Here is a 24663-nt window from a genome sequence, read left to right on the forward strand (position 1 = left end):
AAATAGCACATACAGCCCTTCATACAAGCATCGGATATGTCTCTTCAACGGTCATGAGGGCAACAACACAATCCAATGACAGACAACTCTCTAATAGTTCCAGACAAACAACTTGAAGAAAGCTGGAAAGCAACTGTTTAAATAGCTTTGGCAAGCATCCAGAGGTCAAAAGTAAACATCATTTGCTAAAAGAAAGTAAGGTTGTTTCTGGGTCTGGGCTCTGTAATTTTTGTCAATATGTGTTTGTGTCTTCATGTGTTAGATTGGATGTGATTGAATTGAGTATAGCAGCATCTACGGGCAATTAGATGAGCAGGTGGCATTTTATAGATAAAACAAGAAATATAAATTATATTCACTTCCTAAAATTTGGATTACAACATCACAAGTTTGTGAATGTTAGCGCATTTGGTATGAATTTACGTTGTCAGGGTTTGCAATATGCGCATGGCCTTTATGTTGAATGCCTTCAAACGTTAACATCCATTATTGGTTGACCTTGTCAATTTATGTTGACAAATGATCTAAAAGTACTTATTTTGAGATGGTTCACTAGGAAGGAAATGTTATCCTGTTTTGGTGACTAAATACAGAAGTTCTGGCCCTGCAAAAGATGTTCTGCTAGCATCCTTCCAGAACTTAAAGGGCACAACTAGCTCTATTTACTGGAAGGCATCACTTTATCACAAAACTATTGCATTCTGTGATAGAGAAAGCAATCCCAAAAAAACGTGGGACTTCAAGGATTTTTGTTAAAAGAAGGCTTCGATGCCTGGAGATATAATTAAAAAGATCTCAGACCCTCAGCTGTGGGAGACGCTGATCCTTGACAAAGCAGGACCAGAAAACCTGTCGATCTCATGTGAGCATTTTCCAACTTTAAATCACACCTTAAATTATTTTAAAACACGAGAAAGGCAACAATGACGATGTATTGCACCGTCATAATACTCCTGGGAATTAAAGGAAGATGTTTATAACATACCCCCACCCCCAGTTAGCTAAAATGAGCATATATCGGTTTCCCCTGCATGTCTTGATTACTGTTTTTTCCTAGGCCCAAATGTGTGCCTACAGTAGGAGCCGTTTGGCCTAAGGCAGAATGCTGGAGTTTCACCTCGCGAGTTCTTGACAAAGCAGCCAGCGGTGGCGGGGACTTCGCTGCTGGGCCCGACAGGCTTGGTGAACAGTAAGCAGTCTGTGGGCCTGGCCCTCGCCCAGCCACTGCTCTGTGAGCTGATTTATGGGCAGCGGTATGTAGGCGCGGGCTTCCCTTCTGCCCGCCTGCCTCCTGCTCCGCTGCCCCGTCTTACTGAGAAGGGCTAGCACTCCGCAGCCACTGAGATCATTTCCTCTCTCTGAGTTGGAAAAATAATACTTCACGTAGCAAGTAACTCGCAGCTGAGCCAGAGTTCTGGCTCCGGTTTAACAATACAGAGCCACACACTCAATGTGTGTGCATGGCGCCAACGGGATAGGAAGGCCCGGGCCTGTTTAACATCACTCTAGAGGAAGGATGTGGAACGGATTCTAGTTAAGGGCATGCCTCGTGTATGTGTGTTTGTTGTGTTTAAAGCCTAAAAATTGAATAGTTGCAAATATTCTTCAAACTCCCGGCCCCGGCGGCATCTTCTGGGTCCGAAAGTCTTGTGGAAGGAGTGCAGACTGCCTGGCACTTTCTCTTCAGATGTAGTTATGTATTTGTTCTCGTGATTTGTGTTGTGAAGCTTTGCAGGTGTCCAGCAGTGGCTTCCGCGTGCCAGTGTCTGGACCTGTACTTGGGTTTTGCAGAGTGGGTGACTGCAGGCTGCAACAATGCTAGTTATGCAGACAGGGCATGCACTTCAGCTGTTTGCTGTAACGAGACAGGTGCAATTGCAGAAACTTCTGTGACAATGGTCATGTTCGGTTTCTTCTTGCAATGCAGATGGCTTTGTTGCAATCGAATATGTTGGGGGAATGGCACTCCTAAGACAAGGCCTTCTGCACTTCAGAGTTCTTTCCCCCACCTTCATCCCCTGTTTTCTCTGTGCTCTTTGCCTTTTGGTGGTTTGACCTGGACCAGCGCCTTCTGGAGCAGGGTTACCTGGTTGCCTCACAGTGGTGTAATATGTGACTTAATTTCGTTAGCACACAGTATAGTGAAGCAGTGTGTTTATAAGGTCATCTTGGTTCATCAACAGCTAGTGGACGAGCTTTCAGTTTTAGCCTGAACTGGCAGGATTTCTGTAGTTCCTGCATGATTGTGGCTGCACATTTAAAGTGGATGTTTAGTAGTCATAGCTCTTTTGCTGCTGCATTGAAGTAAGGATATTGTTGTCTACAATCGTGTGCACTGTGGCTATCATAACTGTATTCTTTTATGGGTGGTGACAGTATCAAATCAGTCTGATATATAGCAGTTAGTCCCTTAGTCCTGTGAACTCTACATTGGTTTTGAGGTGGATAATAGTTTGTAATTGCAGTACTCTTACATTTGTGATCATGCCCGAAGTAAGAAGAGTCCATTTGATGTAATGAAAAGGCTCATCAGCGCTGCAATGATAGCACAGAGAAATGCCTTTTCTATGATTCCAAAAATTGCGATTTACAAGACCTGAATACTGGATTTTCAAACCTATTTTTAAAACGTTTTAATTTTTTAAAACATATTTATTTTTTAACATTTTAAACAATTTGCAGTATTGTTACAGCTGCTCCTCCACTACGACACCAGTTACAGCCCAAGAAAGATTGTGCTCACACTCAAAGGGGGCAATATCGTATATGGATCCTGTAGGCAAATATGGGGTACGGGGGAGAAGGCAGAAAGGGCCCAACACACAATCATCCTACACCATCCAAGTACGGTCTCTACACAGCTCTCAACCTACATCTCGTCCTCATCTGGTCAGGGAATTTAAGGGGGGCTGGCTGTCCGCGACAGAAGACTACATCAGCGTATTATCCGCAGTGGGGGGCATTGATGCAGGCCGGGCTATCCCTTCTCTTCCTCCTCCCGAATATCCCCCACCCAATCCACCACTTCATTCCACATCCCCTGTTCCCTTTCCATATTTTCATCTTTGTGGACTTTCCGGAGACTGATTTCTTCCGCTATAGCCCACTATGGCACATCTGTCGTCCAACTGTCATGCGTCGGGGAGGGGAGGGTGCATGTGCCCGGTGGATAGCAATACGCCATCTGGCTAGTACCGAGCCTAGGAGTGCAAATCTGTATCTCATTTCCTCACCCTCTTGAGGGAGTGGCAGAAGACCCAGGAGGCAGTGTTGGATTGTCTGGTCGAGGGGGTTCCCGTTATCTGGCTCATCGAGTATATTAGTTGTGTCCAGTACGAGTGCAGTTCATGACAGTTCCATGAAACATGGATGAAATCAGCAGAGGATTCACTGCACCATACACAGCCAGCTGACCGCGTGGGTTAGGTCCTGCAGAGTCTCTGTGGGGTCAGGTGTGCTCTGTGGAGATACTAGAACTGTGCTATCTTGAATTTAGCATTGCTAGCAGTGTCCCACACTTGTGCCTTGGTAGGCTGCCACTCGCCACTCATAAGTGGAGTGTTGAGGTCTCCGTACCACTGAAGATGGGCCACTGTTGTATCAATTCGCCCGTCACATTTCAGGGCAGCATATAGCTGGGAAATGAGGCCCCTATGCGAGCCCAGATCCAGCAGCACCTTCAGTGCTTGGGATTCGTCCGGCTCTTCAGGGAAGCTCATCCATATTTCACAAGCTGTGCAGGATATGCTGGCGTACTGCAAAAACCATCCAGGGCACACACCGAACAGCTCGCCTGTCTCTGCAAGAGTTGTAAACAAGCCATTCGAGTAGAAAAATGCCCCACTCTCTCGCAACCGCCATCGACCCATGGCTTGACATCCCGGAACACCCGCATTCATAGGAAGGGCTTGAGCCACCAAGGTGGGAGCAGGCACACATTGGGTGCACGCTTCAAAATGTATGTTACCTCCCTTTCCCAGGGCAGCATGACTTGGGACATTATAAATGGGATTGCCTTTGGAGTTCTACTGCCCACCATTAGGAGTTTTGGGAGGTCAGCTGCAGGCACCAATCCTTCCAGTAGTTTATTTTCCCAGTTAGAGCCCTCCTCACACCACATACCATGTACTGAAGCTGTCCTGCTAGGTAATACAACTGAAAGTCTGGGGGACCTAGACCATCCTCATCCACAGGTCTAATTTCAAGATCTCCAGCCCAGTGGCGGCCAGCAGCTTTAGGAGGGAGGCGGGCAGGCGGGATACACACACACACACACACACACACTCATTCTTTCACACACAGACACGCACGCATGCACGCACATCCATTAACAACACTCATACCATTCAAACATGCACGCACCAAACATTCATTTGAAAAGATCGCACACACTCATTCTTTCACACACACACGCACGCACATCCATTAACAACACTCATACATGCACACTCGCACCAAACATTCAATTTAAAACATCACACACATACACACAAACACACTTACCTTCAGCCTCCAGGTCCCAGGAGGGTTGGGACAGCTGCCTTCCCTCATTGGCTGACCTTAGGTCAGCCAATGAGGGAAGGCCGCAGTCCCAGCCTCGTCACAGAGTGGGATGGGGTCAGTGAGACTGCTGACCCCACCCCACTCTGTGACGAAGTGTCACTGATTGACACTCGCCCTGGGCACTTCAGGGCTTAAACCTGAAGCGCCCAGGGAGAGTGTCAATTGGTGACGCTTTCCTCGTCACCCAGGGGAGGGCCTCAAGGCACCTTTGCTGAGCCGAGGAGGTCACGCCCATAGGAGCTGTGACCTCCTCACCCCAGCAAAGTTCAGCTCAGGCAGCCAGGAGTGTGCGCAAATCGCGTATGTCTGATCCGGCAGCCTGAGCTGAACATGGAGAGTGTCTGCCAGGCTGACCTTTGTTCAACCTGACAGACACTCTTCATGAGGGGCAAAGGGTGGGGGAGCGTGGCCCCTCCTCCCTAAAGGACGGGCCGCCACTGCTCCAGCCTGACTCTGCTGTGCTTGCCAGCCCAGGTTAATGAAACTAACATTCCATTGAGCTGTTGGAATAGCACGGTTGGCAAAATACCAAAAGAATTTTGCATTACATCGAGATATCTTGGCAGCAATATAATTTTACTAAGTGCCACCCTGCCCATGACGAACAGTGGTACAGTCTGCCAGAACGCCACAGAACTAGTAAGGCCTTCTACAATTCGCCCCATGTTCAAGTCATATTCCATGCATTACTTGAATCCCAAGGTACCGAAAATGATTTGTTTCCCAGGGGAGTCCCACTTCTGGGCGGTCAGCTGCTGCTCGGAGAGCCAAGGATGCCATAGGAAATAATACTGTCTTGTGCCTATTGTAATGAAGACCCAACACTTTACCGAAATTTGCCATAAGTCGTAATAGGTGCGGCACTGATCTTTCAGGATCGTACACATAAAGGAGAGAGTCTGAATACATGGACACTATGTGGGTCGTATCTCCCACTCGAATTCCCTAGTCACAAAGTTTATCCCTCAGATAAATCGCCAGTGGATCCATGGCAAAGAGGAGCCGGGACATGGGGCACCCTGTCTTGTGCCTCTTCCGATGATTAAGGCATCCAACACCAGTAGCCCAGTGCAGATTCTTTCCCTGGGCTCCATGTATAACATGTTCCCCAAGACAAGTATTGTGGACCGAGTCCCATTCTCTCCAGCACCTCCCGTAAATACGGCCAGACGAGGATGTCAAAAACTTTTTCTGTCTCTGAAGCCACTGGCGCTGCCTCGTCTCTCGCAGTCTGGGTGGCGTGCAGGACATGCAAGAGCGTCTGCAAGTTCAAGTGGGTGCCCCTTCCTGGCATAAACCCCCATTGATCAGTATGCTCCAGCTGGGTAACCACCCGTCTCAGACGCTTTGCAAGGACCTCGTGAGCGACTTATCTATGTTGAGCATAGATAGTAGGAGGTAAGATCAGAGGTCTGTATGGTCTTTATCGAGTTTTGAGAGCATAATTATGCGTGCCTCCCACGTATTCAGGCAAGATACCGTCAAGTTAGCCGCCTGGAGGGTTTCCAAGAGTTTAGGAAGGAGATCAGTGGAGCACACTCGAAGGAACCATTTCTCTGAGGGCCTCCAGTAACTCGTCCAATTAAACCTCTCCCTCCAGGTCCTCCCTACACTCCGCCGCCAGCTGAGGGATAGTGTTTTTAAAACTTTAAAGGGTGTCAGAAAAAATTCTAATTTGATAGTCACTTACATTTCTATGTATAAAGGACAAGTACCAGAGTGTCTCAGTTCGTTTTCTCACTTCAAGGGGGTTATACTTTTTGATCGTATTGCTCCATATATTTATATTTGACTCTTACTGTAGTGCTTTTAGCTCACTATTCTTTGAGGTTAAACCTCATTGTCCCATGCCATTTGACGGCAAGGCCTCAGTTGGCTCTGAAAACCTTTGGTTAACCATCTGCACCTGATACATTTAATTTATTTACAAGTTTTTTCACATTAAATAGGTTACTATTCACCAGATTATACTCGTCCTGATGTAACAGTATGCCCTCCATTAATGTGTTTTATAAGAATGACTTCCTCTTTTTTCAGCTGGAACTACTGGGCTTCACAGGGACATCAAGCAATGCACTGTAGGACTGTCCAAGACTATCTTTTGCTGTCAGAGTTTGTTTACAGATGCAGTTAATACAAAAGATCTCAATTCAGCATTCATAGGTACCAGCTGTAGGAAAGTACCATTTTGCCTGGCATGTTACCCCCATATTTCACTGTATGTATGTTGTTTTAGTTTATGTGTCACTGGGACCCTGCCAGGCAGGGCCCCAGTGCTCATAAGTATGTGCCCTGTATGTGGTTCTTGTGTGATGCCTAACTGTCTCACTGAGGCTCTGCTAACCAGAACCTCAGTGGTTATGCTCTCTCTGCTTTCCACATTTGTCACTGACAGTCTAGTGACTAAATTTACCAATTCACATTGGCATACTGGTGCACCCATATAATTCCCTTGTATATGGTACTGAGGTACCCAGGGTATTGGGGTTCCATGAGATCCCTATGGGCTGCAGCATTTCTTTTGCCACCCATAGGGAGCTCTGACAATTCTTACACAGGCCTGCCACTGCAGCCTGCGTGAAATAACGTCCACGTTATTTCACAGCCATTTACCACTGCACATAAGTAACTTAGAAGTCACCTATATGTCTAACCTTCACCTGGTGAAGGTTGGGTGCAAAGTTACTTAGTGTGTGGGCACCCTGGCACTAGCCAAGGTGCCCCCACATTGTTCAGGGCAAATTCCCCAGACTTTGTGAGTGCGGGGACACCATTACACGCGTGCACTATACACAGGTCATTACCTATGTATAGCGTCACAATGGTAACTCCAAATATGGCCATGTAACATGTCTAAGATCATGGAATTGTCACCCCAATACCATTCTGGTATTGGGCTGACAATTCCATGATCCCCCGGGTCTCTAGCACAGAACCAGGGTACTGCCAAACTGCCTTTCCGGGGTCTCCACTGCAGCTGCTGCTGCTGCCAACCCCTCAGACAGGTTTCTGCCCTCCTGGGGTCCAGGCAGCCCTGGCCCAGGGAGGCAGAACAAAGGATTTCCTCTAAGAGAGGGTGTTACACCCTCTCCCTTTGGAAATAGGTGTGAAGGGCTGGGGAGGAGTAGCCTTCCCCAGCCTCTGGAAATGCTTTGATGGGCACAGCTGGTGCCCATCTCTGCATAAGCCAGTCTACACCGGGTCAGGAATCCCCCATCCCTGCTCTGGCGTGAAACTGGACAAAGCAAAGGGGTGTGGCCACTCCCCTGACCAGTACCTCCCAGGGGAGGTGCCCAGAGCTCCTCCAGTGTGTCCCAGACCTCTGCCATCTTGGAAACAGAAGTGTTGGGGGCACACTGGACTGCTCTGAGTGGCGAGTACCAGCAGATGACGTCAGAGGCTCCTTCTGATAGGCTCTTACCTCTCTTGGTAGCCAAACCTCCTTTTCTGGCTATTTAGGGTCTCTGCTTTGGGGAATTCTTCAGATAACGAATGCAAGAGCTCACCAGAGTTCCTCTGCATTTCCCTCTTCACCTTCTACCAAAGGATCGACAGCTGACTGCTCCAGGACGCCTGCAAAACCGCAACAAAGTAGCAAGACGACTACCAGCAACATTGTAGCGCCTAATCCTACCGGCTTTCTCAACTGTTTCCAGGTGGTGCATGCTCTGGGGGTAGCCTGCCTTCACCCTGCACCAGAAGCTCCGAAGAAATCTCCCGTGGGTCGACGGAATCTTCCCCTTGCTAACGCAGGCACCAAAAGACTGCATCACTGGTCCTCTGGGTCCCCTCTCATCCCAACGAGCGTGGTCCCTGGAACACAGCAACTCTGTCCAAGTGACTCCCACAGTCCAGTGACTCTTCTGTCCAAGTTTGGTGGAGGTAAGTCCTTGCCTCCCCACGCTAGACAGCACAGCTGTGTACCGCGTGATTTGCAGCTGCTCCGGCTCCTGTGCACTCTTCCAGGATTTCCTTTGTGCACAGCCAAGCCTGGGTCCCCAGCACTCTGTCCTGCAGTGCACAACCTTCTGAGTTGTCCTCCGATGTCGTGGGACCCCCTTTTGTAACTTCACATGGACTCCAGTTCACTCTTCTTCCAAGTGCCTGTTGGGGTACTTCTGCGGGTGCTGCCTGCTTTTGTGAGAGCTCTCTGAGTTGCTGAGCACCCCCTCTGTCTGTCTCCTCCTCCAAAAGGCGACATCCTGGTCCTTTCTGGTCTTCAGCAGCACCCAAAAACCTTTACCGCAACACTTGCAGCTAGCAAGGCTTGTTTGCAGTCTTTCTGCGTAGGAACACCTTTGCAAGCTTCATCACGATGTGGTACATCTGTCTTCCAAAGGAGAAGTTCCTAGTCCTCTTCTTTCTTGCAGAACTCCAAGCTTCTTCCAACCAGTGGCAGCTTCCTTGCACCTTCAGCTGGGGTTACCTGGGCTCCTGCCCCGCCTGGACACTGTCGTGACTATTGGACTTGGTCCCCTTGTCTTACAGGTACTCACGTCCGGAAATCCATTGACAGTGAACGGCTGGTGTTTGTTCTTCCTGCAGAATCCCCCTATCACGACTTCTGTGCTCTCTGGGGGTAGTAGATGTACTTTACTCCTACTTTTCAGTGTATTGGGGTGGGGTATTTTTCTAACCCTCACTGTATTCTTACAGTCCCAGTGACCCTCTACAAGCTCAAATAGGTCTGGGGTCCATTCGTGGTTCGCATTCCACTTTTGGAGTATATGGTTTGTGTTGCCCCTATACCTATGTGTTCCTATTGCAACCTATTGTAATTCTACACTGTTTGCACTACTTTTCTTGCTCTTACTTACCTAATTTTGGTTTGTGTACATATAACTTGTGTATAGTACTTACCTTCTTACTGAGGGTACTCACTGAGATACTTTTGGCATATTGTCATTAAAATAAAGTACCTTTATTTTTAGTAACTCTGTGTATTGTGTTTTCTTATGATATTGTGCATATGATATAAGTGTTATAGTAGGAGCTTTGCATGTCTCCTAGTTCAGCCTAAGCTGCTTTGCCATAGCTACCTTCTATCAGTCTAAGCTGCTAGAAACACCTCTTCTACACTAATAAGGGATAACTGGACATGGCACAAGGTGTAAGTACCTGTGGTACCCACTACAAGCCAGGCCAGCCTCCCACACCAGCTTTCTAGAAGAACCCAGTGGATTACAGGATGTGTTGTGAAGTGTGTGTCTTCCTAAGACAGTGACGTTGAATGTTCTAGAACAGTAAGATGTTTGAGAGTACATTTTTACTGTAATGCGGATACCAGAATTTGAAATGGTGTTAAACCTATCAGAGTTCACTTTCTTTCTGTACAGGTTGCCAGGATATACAGAACAAACTTTCAATTGGCACATTGCAGACTGCACTACCCATAGGGGTTTCTCTAGGATACCACATGAAGTAGCGCACCTCTAAAGAGAAAACAGTTCAAAGTGCCACCACAACTTTCTGCATAGATCAGACTGAAGCCAAATTTCACTAGACTTGATTGAGTTTTTAGGTATGTGTACCTCTGTGACAGAGTGCAGATAGCAAAGGGTTATGGAAAATAAGGATAGCTCCTATAGCGGGGGATAAAGTGGTCAGGGGAAAGGTATGTGACTAGTCTTAGCTGGGAGAACGAATGGGAATGCCTTGGAGGGAGAAAAAACATAAAGAGGAAAAGACAAAAAGGGTTGACTGCTGATTTCTGCTCTTTGATAGACCACGCTGTCTACCTGGGGGGCACTGAGCAATTGAGGAACAGCAGTTATTCCTGTGAAGGAAAATTGGTAGCTGGTAAGACCAGACATGGCGTGAAAACCCACTGGCCTTAATGACAGCTTATGCTGATTTTCCAGTAAATTCCCATTTTATACTTCCCAAATGGTATCACCTCTTCGGAACTGTTTAGTAATTCATTAATTTGCATAGATGTTTCTTAAAGATTATCATGTTTCCATAACCAGAGTGCTGCTAAAAGTGCTTCCGTATATATAGCCTGCATTACAAATTAAAATGTCTTCAGGTGGCAGACAGTAGCTGTAGCTGTAGCCAAACCCATTGGAACTTGTTTCATCAGCCTCACAGGATAGAGGACAGGGTAAGCAATAAGCAGCACTCTAGACATGACAAGGGCTTTGGAGTATGCTGCTAATTGGAGACATTAGTGGTGGTAGTAAAACAAAGGAGACACGGTAAAACGAGGAGTGGCTGGTTACTTTCACTCTTGCCTTGCTGGACACCTTTCTAACCCTGCAATTTTCCGAAGGGGTCCACACTATTGCTCGAGCCAGTTTACCTCTGAAAAAAAATGAATTTTGCAGAAAACATATACACTGACATTCGCACCGATCACTGTTTGCCCTACGGCTGCTTTGTGATTCACCCAGTCCTCTTCTACCAATTCAGTCCTATAAATCTGTTACTTTCACAAGGAAAAGGCAATTTAACTTGCTGGTGCCTGATTCTTGGAAGATATCCGTGTACGAACGTCTGGTATAGAAAGCAGAGGAACACGAGTAAAGAAAGCACCTTTAGTGTTACCTCAGATCATAGACGTTCTCCGAATTGGCATCTTGTGATAGCTCCAGTGGGATTTGTTAAAAGAAGAACAGATTCTTTAGCAATAGGGGAAATTCTGAAAAAGTTATTTCTTTCCCCTGTTACACACCTTGCGAGTATAATTGTTTAAACACGCTGGGCCTTGGCCCTATCTTTCTAAAGACGCCTTCTATCTTTAATTGGTTTGTGCTATTCTCTTATGGTTAGGATATATCCGTGGAGTTGCAGCTTGGTTTCTCTGCACGCTTCTTTTGAACACTATTCTGTTAACACTCATTCGAGAGATTGAGTCCTGGTTAGCCAAGTTGCAATTAAGACCTGTTTTGTGATGAGTTCCTGTGCCTATGCTCCTGTCACATTGTTTAAGTCTTGGATGGTGTCTTAGTCCATGAGCAGTGATCCAATGACAGCAACCCAGGAATCCACTTGTTGTTTACCCACATGAAAGGATAGCGAACCCCAGTGCCGGTCTAGCTCAGTTTTTCTGGTCTCTTGGTTCAAAGGGTGTTCTATCCTTTATTTTATCCTAAGTATGGTCACCCAAGGAGCACCCACCTCTGATCTTTGGCCCAGTTTCTAGGGGGACCAAAAGTACTGAGAACTGGAGCAGAGGATTCAGTGTAATGGGGATTACCTAAAACTAATCTAGTAATCATCCCTTTGCCATATTAATAGCAGTAGCAGGAAAATACAAAAGCAAATATAAAGCATTTGCTGCCTGTAAAATCACTTAATACTTGGCGGTATTGGTAGGACAAAAGCACAACCACAAAGTTGGAGTGTGAGTAGAGTCTCTAGGCAGACTGGGTGTGCAGTGTGATCATAGCTTATTATATGTATGCCTTGTATATGGAGCCAGGACATGCTGCTTTGATGTGCAAGACTGTAGTGGTTTTGTGGATTCAGGCCATGATGCTTTCAATCTTGATATGCAGGGATGTGGTTTACATATGGGGCCAGGATATACTAGTTTTATGTGCTGCATTTCCTGGGCCCATGTAAAAACGACATTCATGCAAATCAAACTGCTAACTGGGGTGAAGGGTAATTTAAAACCGTGCAAGCACATATAAAAAGATGCAATCATGTAAATGTAGGTTGTGGTTGTTCAAACGAGAGTATGGCAAACACATGACCAGCTGATATACAGAACACTCCCAGTCCCTTTTCCCTGCATTTTCTTCAGATTCAGTAGTTCCACACTTATTGACTTGAGTTAGTCCTACTGCTCCACCAAGAGGCTTTTCACAATCTGGACTGCACAAAACTGCCCATCCCTTGTCACCTCACTTGTTGATTTTGTTGCTCAGTTTCCCTACGATGGACATATTTCCATCATTCTACAGTTCTGCTGTTTTCTTTCCTTTAGTGGAAAAAAATAGTGAGTTTCCCCTACCATATGATATATCAGTGTGTTCACAATTTTCAGTGTATTTCAGTGTGTTCACAATTTTCTCAGCCGTCTCAAACAATCTTCTTTCATCTTGTCCTTCCGGGTGTATTGGTCACTCCAAGGAGATAGCTCGTCCTTAGGCATCATTTTGGCTATACTGGACACGCCATGGCAAGTATTTCTTTCCATGTATTCTTACGTGATTGATTAGAAGCTTTTGACACAGTCACTCATCACTCTATCCGTTGGCTTCTTGGTCTCATATGTATTGTGGGTTCACCCATCTTGTATTGAATAGCATCTCTTAGTTCACCCTTTCCTAATCTCCTGCAAGTGTTATTTTCCATCCCCATCCTCTTCAAACGTCCTGCAAGTTTCTCTTCGTGGCCCAAGCATCTTCTCCCTTTCTGTTATTCAGTTAGCATCAGCTATTGCATTTTTTGGTTCTAGTGCACAAATTGTTTCAAGTGATACTCAGATATTTTTCTCTTATTTCTTTTTATACTGATTCTCTCTGCTAGTACTTGCCTAAATGTCTTACTGCTGTCGAGGGACGAGTGGATAAGCACTACATTCTTTCTAATTCACATAGGACTGGGATCATTTCTTACCCTCAACGTCTTGATTTGTCACACCATCATTTATTTCTTAACTCCTTTTTCACCTGTGTCCAAATGTAGACAGGTATTGGTACCGCAAACGGAACTAGCTAAAAGTAAGATTCAAAGATGGTAAAAGAAGAAGACCATGAACATTTCATAAACACACTTTCAGCAGTTACTTGGACCTGCTATTTTCTCCCCTTTTCTCTACCCGATTGTTGCTAGCAGCTCTGCCACTGCCGATGCAGACCCTTCTAGTCTATCGTTCAATCCTGTATTCAGATTCTTTAGTTTTTTCTTAGCCTGACACATTTCACCACAACGTAGGCATGTACAATGGCTTCCAGGACATCTTTGGTTTCAGTATCTCTTTATGTACATCCAATTACATGCAGTCACTTCTTTGTACCTCATTTCCTATTATTTAATCTCTATAGATTTCCACTTTAGTGTGGAACTCCTACATTTTAATATTATTTAAGGACACATAGGGTTCATTCAGCTGAGTCCGATTTTAAATGTTTTCTTTGCAGTCGCTCATGCTATGGAGGAACTAAGGGAAACAATGTGAAAAGAAGCACAAGTACCAGTACTTCGCCTGCTGTTTCAAAGTCAGGGGGCCTGATTTACATCTTGGTGGACAAGTTACTCTGTCACAAATGTGACTGTTTTTCCGTCCACTGTATTACAATTTCGATGGGATTTAATGGAATTGGAATATCCGTCACGTTTGTGACAGAGGAACCATGCCCGCCAAGATGTGAATCAGGCCCAGAGTCTCAAACAAAATCCTTGACTATGTGGATCATGAATAGCTACTGCCTGTTTTTTCTTTGAGATGTATTTCTCGATCTGGTGTTAGCCAAGACCTTTTAGATTTTACTAAAGTTATGTGTATAACATAGTTACTTAAAGATGTTTTGAACCACCTCTATTCATCTGTTGGTCTATTGTGTCATTTACGTTTTGCTTCCTCCCACTCAAGCATCCAGCACGGGGCATTGAGACAGCCTACTTCAGCCACTGGTAAACTTAACTTAGAGTGACTGCCTTTTGCTCTTTCACAATGAGCACATCCACATGCAAGTTAGTTCCCTTCAGAACTAGTGTTTTTATTTTACTTTATAATTACTTTAGTGTTACCCTTGTGTTACCCTTGGGTTTAGAGCCTGAGCTTTCTACCAGATGTGGGCACAGGCCATAGGCCACATTCCACGCTTTCTCAGTTCCTGTCTCCTGTAAATACTGCTGTAAATTCCTTTTATGGTGCCCTTTGTTTATGTGACTGCTGGCATTTCACAGCTTCACAGATTGTGTCTATTTGAAACTGTTCTGTATTAAGTTATCCTCCTTTTAGTATGCAAGGCGTACACAAACTGAAAGCGTCAATGTTATAATTGCGGATAGATAAGCTGCCAATTCTTCAGAACCCTGTTCATTTTCACTAATGGTTCTTTAATAAACTTTGACCAGGAAGGAAGGCAGCCTTTATTATGTTTAAATTGCAGCGCTTGTGACACTTTTTTTCATTGTATTTATTTTCTTTCTTTTCTTCTTCATTCTTTCTTTGTTTCTTTACTTTATTGCTTTCTTTCTCTCATCTGCCTTCTTTCTTTCCTGATTTCTTTCTTTCATTTCATCTTCTTTCTTTATCTCCTTTTCATTTAATTCTTTTTTCTTGTGTCTTTCCTTTTGTTGTTATTTCTTGCCTTCTTTTCTTTAGCTTGCTTTATTTCCTCTCTCTTTTTTCTTTCTCTTTCATTGTTTCTTGCTTTCTTTTTTATGTGTATTTGTAAAGTGTGCTATCACCAGCGAGGGTATCTTGGTGCTAAGCAGGTGTCTCTGTCTAGCCCTGCCTATGAAAGTTTGGTTGATCGAAAAGCCAGGTCTTCAGCTTCTTGCAGAATTCAAGTAGAGGGTAGGAAGCTCTGATGTGGAATGGGATGTTGTTCCACACTTTAGGAGCGATTGGAGAGAATGCCTGTCCTCCTTATCTGGTTGTGTGTATTCGTTGAATGTGTGTGAATAGGAGTCCTGCAGAGCAGAGGTGTCTGCGGGGGTTGTGGAAGGAGATGTAACTGTTCAAGTAGGTGGGGCCTGAGTTGTGTAGTGCCTTAAACATGTGTATGAGGAGTTTGGATTGGGCACTTCTATGTATCAGGAGCCAGTATAGTTACTTGAGGTGTGGTCTGAGTTCTGTGTGAGAGGTTAAGGATTTGTCTGGCTGCTGATTTCTGGATTGTTTGTAGTCTTCCAGTGAGTTGCTTGGTGATCCCAGCATTGAGGGTGTTACCCTAGTCCAACTTGTTAGTACCTAGGGCATGATTGATAGTTTTTCTAGTGTTCCTTGGGAGCCATTTGAAGATCTTCCTCAGCATCTTCAAGATTTGAAAGCAGGATGCAGTGAAGGTGTTGACTTGTGCAGTCATGTCGAATTTGCTGTCAGTGATTAATCTGAGGTTCCTAGCGTGGGTTCTGGGGGTGGTCGTGGGTCAGAGTTCAACCGGTCACCATTTGAAGTTCTGTGGTAAGGTGTTCTTTCCAAAGAACACTAAGGGGCATATTTTTACTCTGTTTGCGCCGAATGTGCGTCAAACATTTTGACGCACATTCGGCGCAAACCGTGCACCATATTTAACCTTTGACGTCTGAGCCCGCGAATGCCTAAATTCCGCCCTGTGCGTCATTTTCTGGATGCGGTAAACCGCCTTGCGTTAATGACATGCAAGGTAGGTGTTCCCGTCCAAAAAATTACTTAAACACCCGTGCGCCTTATTTATCCAATCGTGCAAAAATCCCGCACGACCGGGAGGTGGAGTCGGAAAATGGTGCACAGGCCGATTTGCGTAAAAAAATAACGCTTGAGTCCGGGCAGGCGTTAAAATGGGGCAAACACACCTGTACTTAATGAAAACACACAGAAGCAACAGCAGAGCTCCAAAAGGAAGACATGGAGGTGCTTTTCCTCCAGTATGCACGCAGACGCAGAGCACAGGACCAACAACAGCAGCTTCTACAACACCAGCAGGGACCCCAAAGGCAACGCAGAAGGCAGGAGAGGATTTTCCGCACCAGGACAACCCTTCTGGGACTCCTACAACGAGACATCATCCAGAGGTACAGGCTCAACTGGCAAGCCATTCAGCAGCTGCTGCGCAACATTGAGCCACAGTTGGCACCCAGCTTGCAGACAACCCGCACCATTCCACCAGAAACCTACCTGCTAGCTGTATTCCACATGTTGGCAAGTGGCTCCTTCCAAACCACTGGTGCCCTGGTTGCCAGGATCTCACAGCCCTCATTCTCCGCCTTCCTACCTAAAGTATTGGATGCCATCATCTCCCTCACACCCGCCACATCAGCTTCCCCAACACACAGCAGAAGCAGCAGGAGACAAAACAAGGGTTTTACCAAATTAATGGTTTCCCACACGTGCTTGGTGCCATTGACTGCACACATGTACGCCTTGTGCCACCTGCTGCAACCAAGCATCTATACTGCAACAGGAAGCACACACACTCCATCAATGTGCAGGCCATTGTCTATCACCGGGGTTTGCTCACCAACATCGTGGCAAAGTATCCTGGGAGTGTACATGATTCATTCATCTTCCGTCACTGCACCATCAATCAACACTTCCAGGATGGACGATATGGAAATGGCCTACTTGTTGGTAAGTACAGAAACCTAGTTATATACACACAGCACAGCAACCCTGTAGGACACACAACACATACACCACAACATCGACACGTGGCCAGGAAGACGCTGAGGTTGTGACACTGCTAGGCATGTGTAATAACAACAGATGCCACTCCACAGACACAAGGGAACAATTTAAAACAACACAGTGACAATGACATGGCCTCAACTGGCAGTACAACTTGGAAGATTAATCTTTTAATATCACATCAATAACACTAAATCAAACACCCTTCCAACCAATATGTACTGTGTAAGGGGTGTGTAATGTGTTCTGCTGCAGGTCAAACACCATGACACACATAGCATGATGATGACTACAATGAAGGTGACATGGAATTATTGAGGTTGTACCAGTATCTCACATCACTCCTGCTCTCACATTGCCCACTACCAATAAGCAAGTGGACTGTGCGAAGAACACATACTGATGTGACAATATTTAAATGCACATTCCTACACATACGGATTGAGACAATTTCACACACACACAACAGATGTACAGGCATACGGACCTTCTGACACTCAAAATGACAACCTCACAACCAAGTTAGGCAGCTGAACTAGAACATGTTCAGATGTAAAGGTGCACGTTACAACGATGTATAGGTGCCCTTGGCAAGGGCAGAGAAATAGGGCTGCTGAAAGTTTGTCACACGTGAAATTTGTGCATAGTCAATTGTCAACACGTCAGTGCTGACAACGTATGCAGATGTGTTGTACATTGTCACCCAGCCAAATCTAAGGGTCTCACTGATGTTTAAATAATTCTATTGCATATGTGAAATTGGATGGGATGTCCAGGGTATATAGATGCAACCGTGTTACCACCACTGTGGAATTGATTCTATGTATGGAAGTATCATCTCACCCCCAGTTAAGACACAGGGACACATGACATAATGCAAGGGAGTACACAACGTACTGCAACTCTACAAAAATTCTGTTGACATCCTGTCAATCAGCCAAACACCCGTTCAGATAAGGAAACAAACCAATGCTGATGGTACATCCTAGAAGCCAAGGATTTCACACAATAACACAAACACAGATGAGTCACAGACAACACAAGATAACAACTGCCATGCAAAGTGATAATCATGGTGCAAGCTACATCAACATGTTCTCACTCATTTTCTCTTTCAGCTGATCAGGGGTATGGGATCCAGCCATGGATCATGACCCCATTTGCAAACCCAAGCACTGTAGCAGAGCGTGCCTATAATGAGGCACATTGGAGGACACACACCATAGTCGAGAGGACCTTTGGCATCCTGAAGTCAAGATTCAGGTGCCTCGACATCACCGGAGGCAGCCTCCTATACTCACCAGAAATGGTGTGCAAAATCATTTTGACCTGTGCCATCCTACACAACATATGTGTGAGAAAGAACATTCCCCTATATGAACCCGACCCACAAATGCCTGAAGAGGAGGAAGAGGAGGATGCTGTCCATCAACATGAGGGGGACCATCCAAACACAGCTGCAGGATTGCGTCGGAGACAACATATTTTCCAAAATTTCTTTTAACTCTACTCATCCATCACCACTGTCTTACCATATGTAAATAAAACCTATATTAATCATTATATCATGGTCTGGATAATCATTTTTTCATAACATTATCCCTAACTATCAGAATCAGAGTGTAGCCTCATGGAGCCTTGCAGAAATACAGATTAGGATACAGAAACATCCACATCAATTTTGATGCATATGAATGTACAGCCAAATTCACACACACTGTAAATGTCATATATCCTGTACGTTTCACATTTGAAGGGCAATAGCAGAGGACCACAGCTATTTCACACATACATGTTGGCAACATGGTTCATAGCAGCATATGGCACACAACTAAGACACCATCAGTCAATAAGGGCAAAAAATGCCTCATACATGAGGCATTGGATGTGCTATTGCATTGGTGACAAGAAGGTATGACCAGACCCTTGACAGCAGTAAGTGTTACATCAGCTATCTTTGCAAGGAGTATGTGTGTCAAGATTTCCATATAAGCAGCAAATTGATAGCACAAGTGCCCCAGATATGACTAGCATTGCTCACAAGACATCCCCTGCACATGGCAGCCCAGGTCCTAAGTCCTGCCACACCCATGTTCCCTGTCTCACCCCACCCTTCTTCAGAGGTCCCTGGAAAAGGAATATGTGTGCCCAGCTAATTCCTCCTCTACACACACCCAGACTCACAATGTGAATCCAGTGTGCTTCCCTCTTTTATGGTATACCATAGTCATTGTACTTAGGTCTGCATGGACTTCTGGTTAAATAATGCACTGCCTTGTAGTCTGTAGAACCTGTAATCACCTGTACATTGCTTCCCATGTGAAAGGTAATGTTGGCCCTTTGAACTTGATTCTCACCTACAGGACTTGTGAGGGACTGAAGCTGCACACACCTGTGAGCACCTCCATACAGACCAGTCATTTGAACATGCACTGCCCTTGCAGCTGCCTGGAACAGCATAGAAGCTGCCATTTTATGTATAACACTGTTATGCTTTGCCGTATAAATCACTTGTGTAACACAGCCCTTGGGTTATATTGTTACATTCCAACACACAGGACAAACACAGTTTTGATTTTCCACAGTGTTGTTCCACTTTTGACCAGTCTCAGTCTGCTCACTGTGTATTTGCCTTGTTAAATTTATTGATCCTGATTGACCCTACATCCTGTTAGCCTGACTGGTTCCTGTCTTTGCGTTACCATAAATGTTCCCTGTGGCTACATTTGTATCATAGTTGCTTTTCCAGCCCTCACTTTCCTCCTAGGGTATTGTGTCAGGTGGGTCTACAATGCATACTCAAATACATTGTATAGCATAATCAGTTTACTTATCGTACCATGGGGTGGAACTTGTCTCCAAATAGCCTAATTATGGCCCATCCCTTGTCTGGGTTTCATGTATGCATGAGTGACAAATAGTGACAGTGTACCATGGCTGTATGCATGGATTGGGTATGGTGCCTCCAGCACAACAAACATCGTCAGATATTGTGCATGAAATGTCAACACATGTTAGGACCCTGACAGTCCACACGCTGATTCACATTGCCCCCCACATATTGATGGGGCTTGCGTTGTGAATAGCTGTGAGATTAATCAGCACAGAGGCACTGATATTCCCGGATGCAGTGGGAATTTTAGAGGCCATCCTGTGTACAAATGTTGTGAGGAAACCTGCCGGTTTAAAATTCCTAATCCATTAACTTTGTCAGCACACCAAGGTTGCCCTGTTGTCAGTCTCATAACACGTCTGCAGTGCCATAGCTGGACTATCCCCATGTGTGTTCTCAATTCCTCATGGGCATTCCTTCAATTCAGCTGTGAAGGATACTTTGTAGATGCAGGAAATGGCTCCACAGACTCATTACTAGACCTGCACGTAACCATGACAACATGGACCCGAATAATGATACAGGCTAAACATTGGCCCACACACTTGAACCGGACACCTTTGTGCATTTTACCACTGGAAATATGTGAACACGTGCTGCTTGGTCTGCTGGTCCTCCACTGCCACAGGAGAGACATGGCTCATTTATATGACTCCAACTGTGGCGTGACATGACATTTGTGGATTGTATTTGGGACTCGGTGTCACAAACACCGTACCCACATAGCATTATCTCATGCCTGACTCATGGGGAGTAAACAAACAAGTGCCTAGGAAATAGTATGTGTAAGGAAATGCCTCCTTGGCATGGTTGCCCCCTGACTTTTTGCCTTTGCTGATGCTATGTTTACAATTGAAAGTGTGCTGAGGCCTGCTAACCAGGCCCCAGCACCAGTGTTCTTTCCCTAACCTGTACTTTTGTATCCACAATTGGCAGACCCTGGCATCCAGATAAGTCCCTTGTAACTGGTACTTCTAGTACCAAGGGCCCTGATGCCAAGGAAGGTCTCTAAGGGCTGCAGCATGTCTTATGCCACCCTGGAGACCTCTCACTCAGCACAGACACACTGCTTGCCAGCTTGTGTGTGCTAGTGAGGACAAAACGAGTAAGTCGACATGGCACTCCCCTCAGGGTGCCATGCCAGCCTCTCACTGCCTATGCAGTATAGGTAAGACACCCCTCTAGCAGGCCTTACAGCCCTAAGGCAGGGTGCACTATACCATAGGTGAGGGTACCAGTGCATGAGCATGGTATCCCTACAGTGTCTAAACAAAACCTTAGACATTGTAAGTGTAGGGTAGCCATAAGAGTATATGGTCTGGGAGTCTGTCAAACACGAACTCCACAGCACCATAATGGCTACACTGAAAACTGGGAAGTTTGGTATCAAACTTCTCAGCACAATAAATGCACACTGATGCCAGTGTACATTTTATTGTAAAATACACCACAGAGGGCACCTTAGAGGTGCCCCCTAAAACTTAACCGACTATCTGTGTAGGCTGACTAGTTCCAGCAGCCTGCCACACTAGAGACATGTTGCTGGCCCCATGGGGAGAGTGCCTTTGTCACTCTGAGGCCAGTAACAAAGCCTGCACTGGGTGGAGATGCTAACACCTCCCCCAGGCAGGAGCTGTGACACCTGGCGGTGAGCCTCAAAGGCTCACCCCTTTGTCACAGCCCAGCAGGGCACTCCAGCTTAGTGGAGTTGCCCGCCCCCTCCGGCCACGGCCCCCACTTTTGGCGGCAAGGCTGGAGGGAACAAAGAAAGCAACAAGGAGGAGTCACTGGCCAGTCAGGACAGCCCCTAAGGTGTCCTGAGCTGAGGTGACTCTGACTTTTAGAAATCCTCCATCTTGCAGATGGAGGATTCCCCCAATAGGGTTAGGATTGTGACCCCCTCCCCTTGGGAGGAGGCACAAAGAGGGTGTACCCACCCTCAGGGCTAGTAGCCATTGGCTACTAACCCCCCAGACCTAAACACGCCCTTAAATTTAGTATTTAAGGGCTACCCTGAACCCTAGAAAATTAGATTCCTGCAACTACAAGAAGAAGGACTGCCTAGCTGAAAACCCCTGCAGAGGAAGACCAGAAGACGACAACTGCCTTGGCTCCAGAAACTCACCGGCCTGTCTCCTGCCTTCCAAAGATCCTGCTCCAGCGACGCCTTCCAAAGGGACCAGCGACCTCGACATCCTCTGAGGACTGCCCCTGCTTCGAAAAGACAAGAAACTCCCGAGGACAGCGGACCTGCTCCAAGAAAAGCTGCAACTTTGTTTCCAGCAGCTTTAAAGAACCCTGCAAGCTCCCCGCAAGAAGCGTGAGACTTGCAACACTGCACCCGGCGACCCCGACTCGGCTGGTGGCGATCCAACACCTCAGGAGGGACCCCAGGACTACTCTAAGACTGTGAGTACAAAACCCTGTCCCCCCTGAGCCCCCACAGCGCCGCCTGCAGAGGGAATCCCGAGGCTTCCCCTGACCGCGACTCTTCGAATCCTAAGTCCCGACACCTGGGAGAGACCCTGCACCCGCAGCCCCCAGGACCTGAAGGACCGGACTTTCACTGGAGGAGTGACCCCCAGGAGTCCCTCTCCCTTGACCAAGTGGAGGTTTCCCCGAGGAACCCCCCCCTTGCCTGCCTGCAGCGCTGAAGAGATCCCTAGATCTCCCATTGACTTCCATTACAAACCCGACGCTTGTTTCTACACTGCACCCGGCCGCCCCCGCGCTGCTGAGGGTGAAATTTCTGTGTGGGCTTGTGTCCCCCCCGGTGCCCTACAAAACCCCCCTGGTCTGCCCTCCGAAGACGCGGGTACTTACCTGCAAGCAGACCGGAACCGGGGCACCCCCTTCTCTCCATTCTAGCCTATGTGTTTTGGGCACCACTTTGAACTCTGCACCTGACCGGCCCTGAGCTGCTGGTGTGGTGACTTTGGGGTTGCTCTGAACCCCCAACGGTGGGCTACCTTGGACCAAGAACTAAGCCCTGTAAGTGTCGTACTTACCTGGTTAACCTAACAAATACTTACCTCCCCTAGGAACTGTGAAAATTGCACTGTGTCCACTTTTAAAACAGCTATTTGTGAATAACTTGAAAAGTATACATGCAATTTTGATGATTTGAAGTTCCTAAAGTACTTACCTGCAATACCTTTCGAATGAGATATTACATGTAGAATTTGAACCTGTGGGTCTTAAAATAAACTAAGAAAAGATATTTTTCTATACAAAAACCTATTGGCTGGATTTGTCTCTGAGTGTGTGTACCTCATTTATTGTCTATGTGTATGTACAACAAATGCTTAACACTACTCCTTCGATAAGCCTACTGCTCGACCACACTACCACAAAATAGAGCATTAGTATTATCTCTTTTTGCCACTATCTTACCTCTAAGGGGAACCCTTGGACTCTGTGCATGCTATTCCTTACTTTGAAATAGCACATACAGAGCCAACTTCCTACAGTATCCAACATTCCAGGCCTGTGATGGCTTAGTTTTGGAACATTGCCATGATCAACCGACTGCTATCTATCCTGCTTGTGATTGGTGGTGCTTATGTTCCAAAAAACCTAGGAAGTGCACACAGCAGTTGTTGCTACGTGTATGACAAACACATTTCCTCTCTCATTTCCACACAGAATAGCATCTGATGGTTGGACACATTGACTCCACATGTATACAAGCAGATTTACAGGGCTATCACACAGAGGCAAGGAGGCTCCGGTGGGCAAAGGTCCTGTACCATCTACAGCGAATCTACAACACACCGCGCAAAGACCATCAGCTGAAACACCGTTGGGCTGACCTGGTTGCCCGGGAGCAAGACCTGCTGGACCACCTGGGGATTGCGATTGGTGGCCCTGTTGGTGAGTACAAATCAGAGTAATGTGCACATTTAAATGCTCTGTAGTGACAGTAGCTGATTTGTCCATATGCTGCAGGCAATGTTTTTGAACATGTGGAATGCAAGTTAAACATACAGGCCCATATTTCTACTTTATTAGCACCGCATTTGCGTCATTTTTTTAAGCGAAATCGGCGCAAACGTACAAAATACAATTGTATTTTGTAAGTTAGCGCGCTTTTGCATCAAAAAGCGGCACAAATGCGGCGAAAAAAAAGTATAACTATGGGCCACATTTGCCTGTGTAATATACAATAATTCCTACACATTACCGTCATTTGTTGATGCAACAGCTAGACTAACTTACAAAACACAACAGGAGCCTGTAAATTAGTGCTGCCTTCACGTCAATTGATGATGCAAATGTGGCTCTAACATATGTTTCATGCATGGTTTGTGAGTGTATCAGGAAACACATGTTTTAAATCCAGATTTTTACAAGAAATATTGTGTTCCTCAATGTTTTCGGATACGTGTCTGAACTGGATTCTGACACATACGTAACAAGTTATAGCTTACCTCAGGTAACATCTTAGACTGATATTAGGACTTTGTAGTGCCACATTTAAATTAGGGATGGATGCTAAAAGGTATGCACACGGGTTCATATCTCTATGGTTGGTGCAACTTACCATAGCTGTGTCACATAAAATGAAGAAAATGATACAAATTGAGGGCTAACAACTGTCCCTGGCCCTCTGTGCATTGTACCTGTGTGTTTTAAATTGGTCTTAGTCACAATAGCTGGGTGACTGGTATTGCAGTCCTCCCGGAAAGTGGCTTGGCATGTCTCTCATGGATACACATGATGAGAGGAATGCACTCCTTGAATTAGTCTGCTAACTAATGTTGGAGCATGTTTGCCACCACATGATAGTTAGTGCCACTGCATGTGTGCAGATATGTGTGTATCACTCACTGGAGTCCCCGGGTCTGTACATGTTTGCAGTGGTATGTAGGATGCAGTATCATCATGTCTGAGAGGCTTGACTTTCGGAGTTAATATT

General features: G+C 46.0%; 1 long non-coding RNA gene across 1 annotated transcript in view; it reads left to right on the top strand.

Moving 5' to 3' along the window:
* LOC138297303 (uncharacterized) overlaps positions 1–23611 on the top strand; it is a 402801-nt gene extending 379190 nt beyond the window's left edge. Inside the window, exon 4 of the long non-coding RNA XR_011204010.1 lies at positions 23391–23611. This is a non-coding gene — a long non-coding RNA (uncharacterized lncRNA). The remainder of the gene's footprint in view (positions 1–23390) is intronic.
* The last annotated feature ends 1052 nt before the right edge of the window (positions 23612–24663 follow it).

Source organism: Pleurodeles waltl, chromosome 5, assembly GCF_031143425.1.
Source record: "Pleurodeles waltl isolate 20211129_DDA chromosome 5, aPleWal1.hap1.20221129, whole genome shotgun sequence".
NCBI lineage: Eukaryota > Metazoa > Chordata > Amphibia > Caudata > Salamandridae > Pleurodeles > Pleurodeles waltl.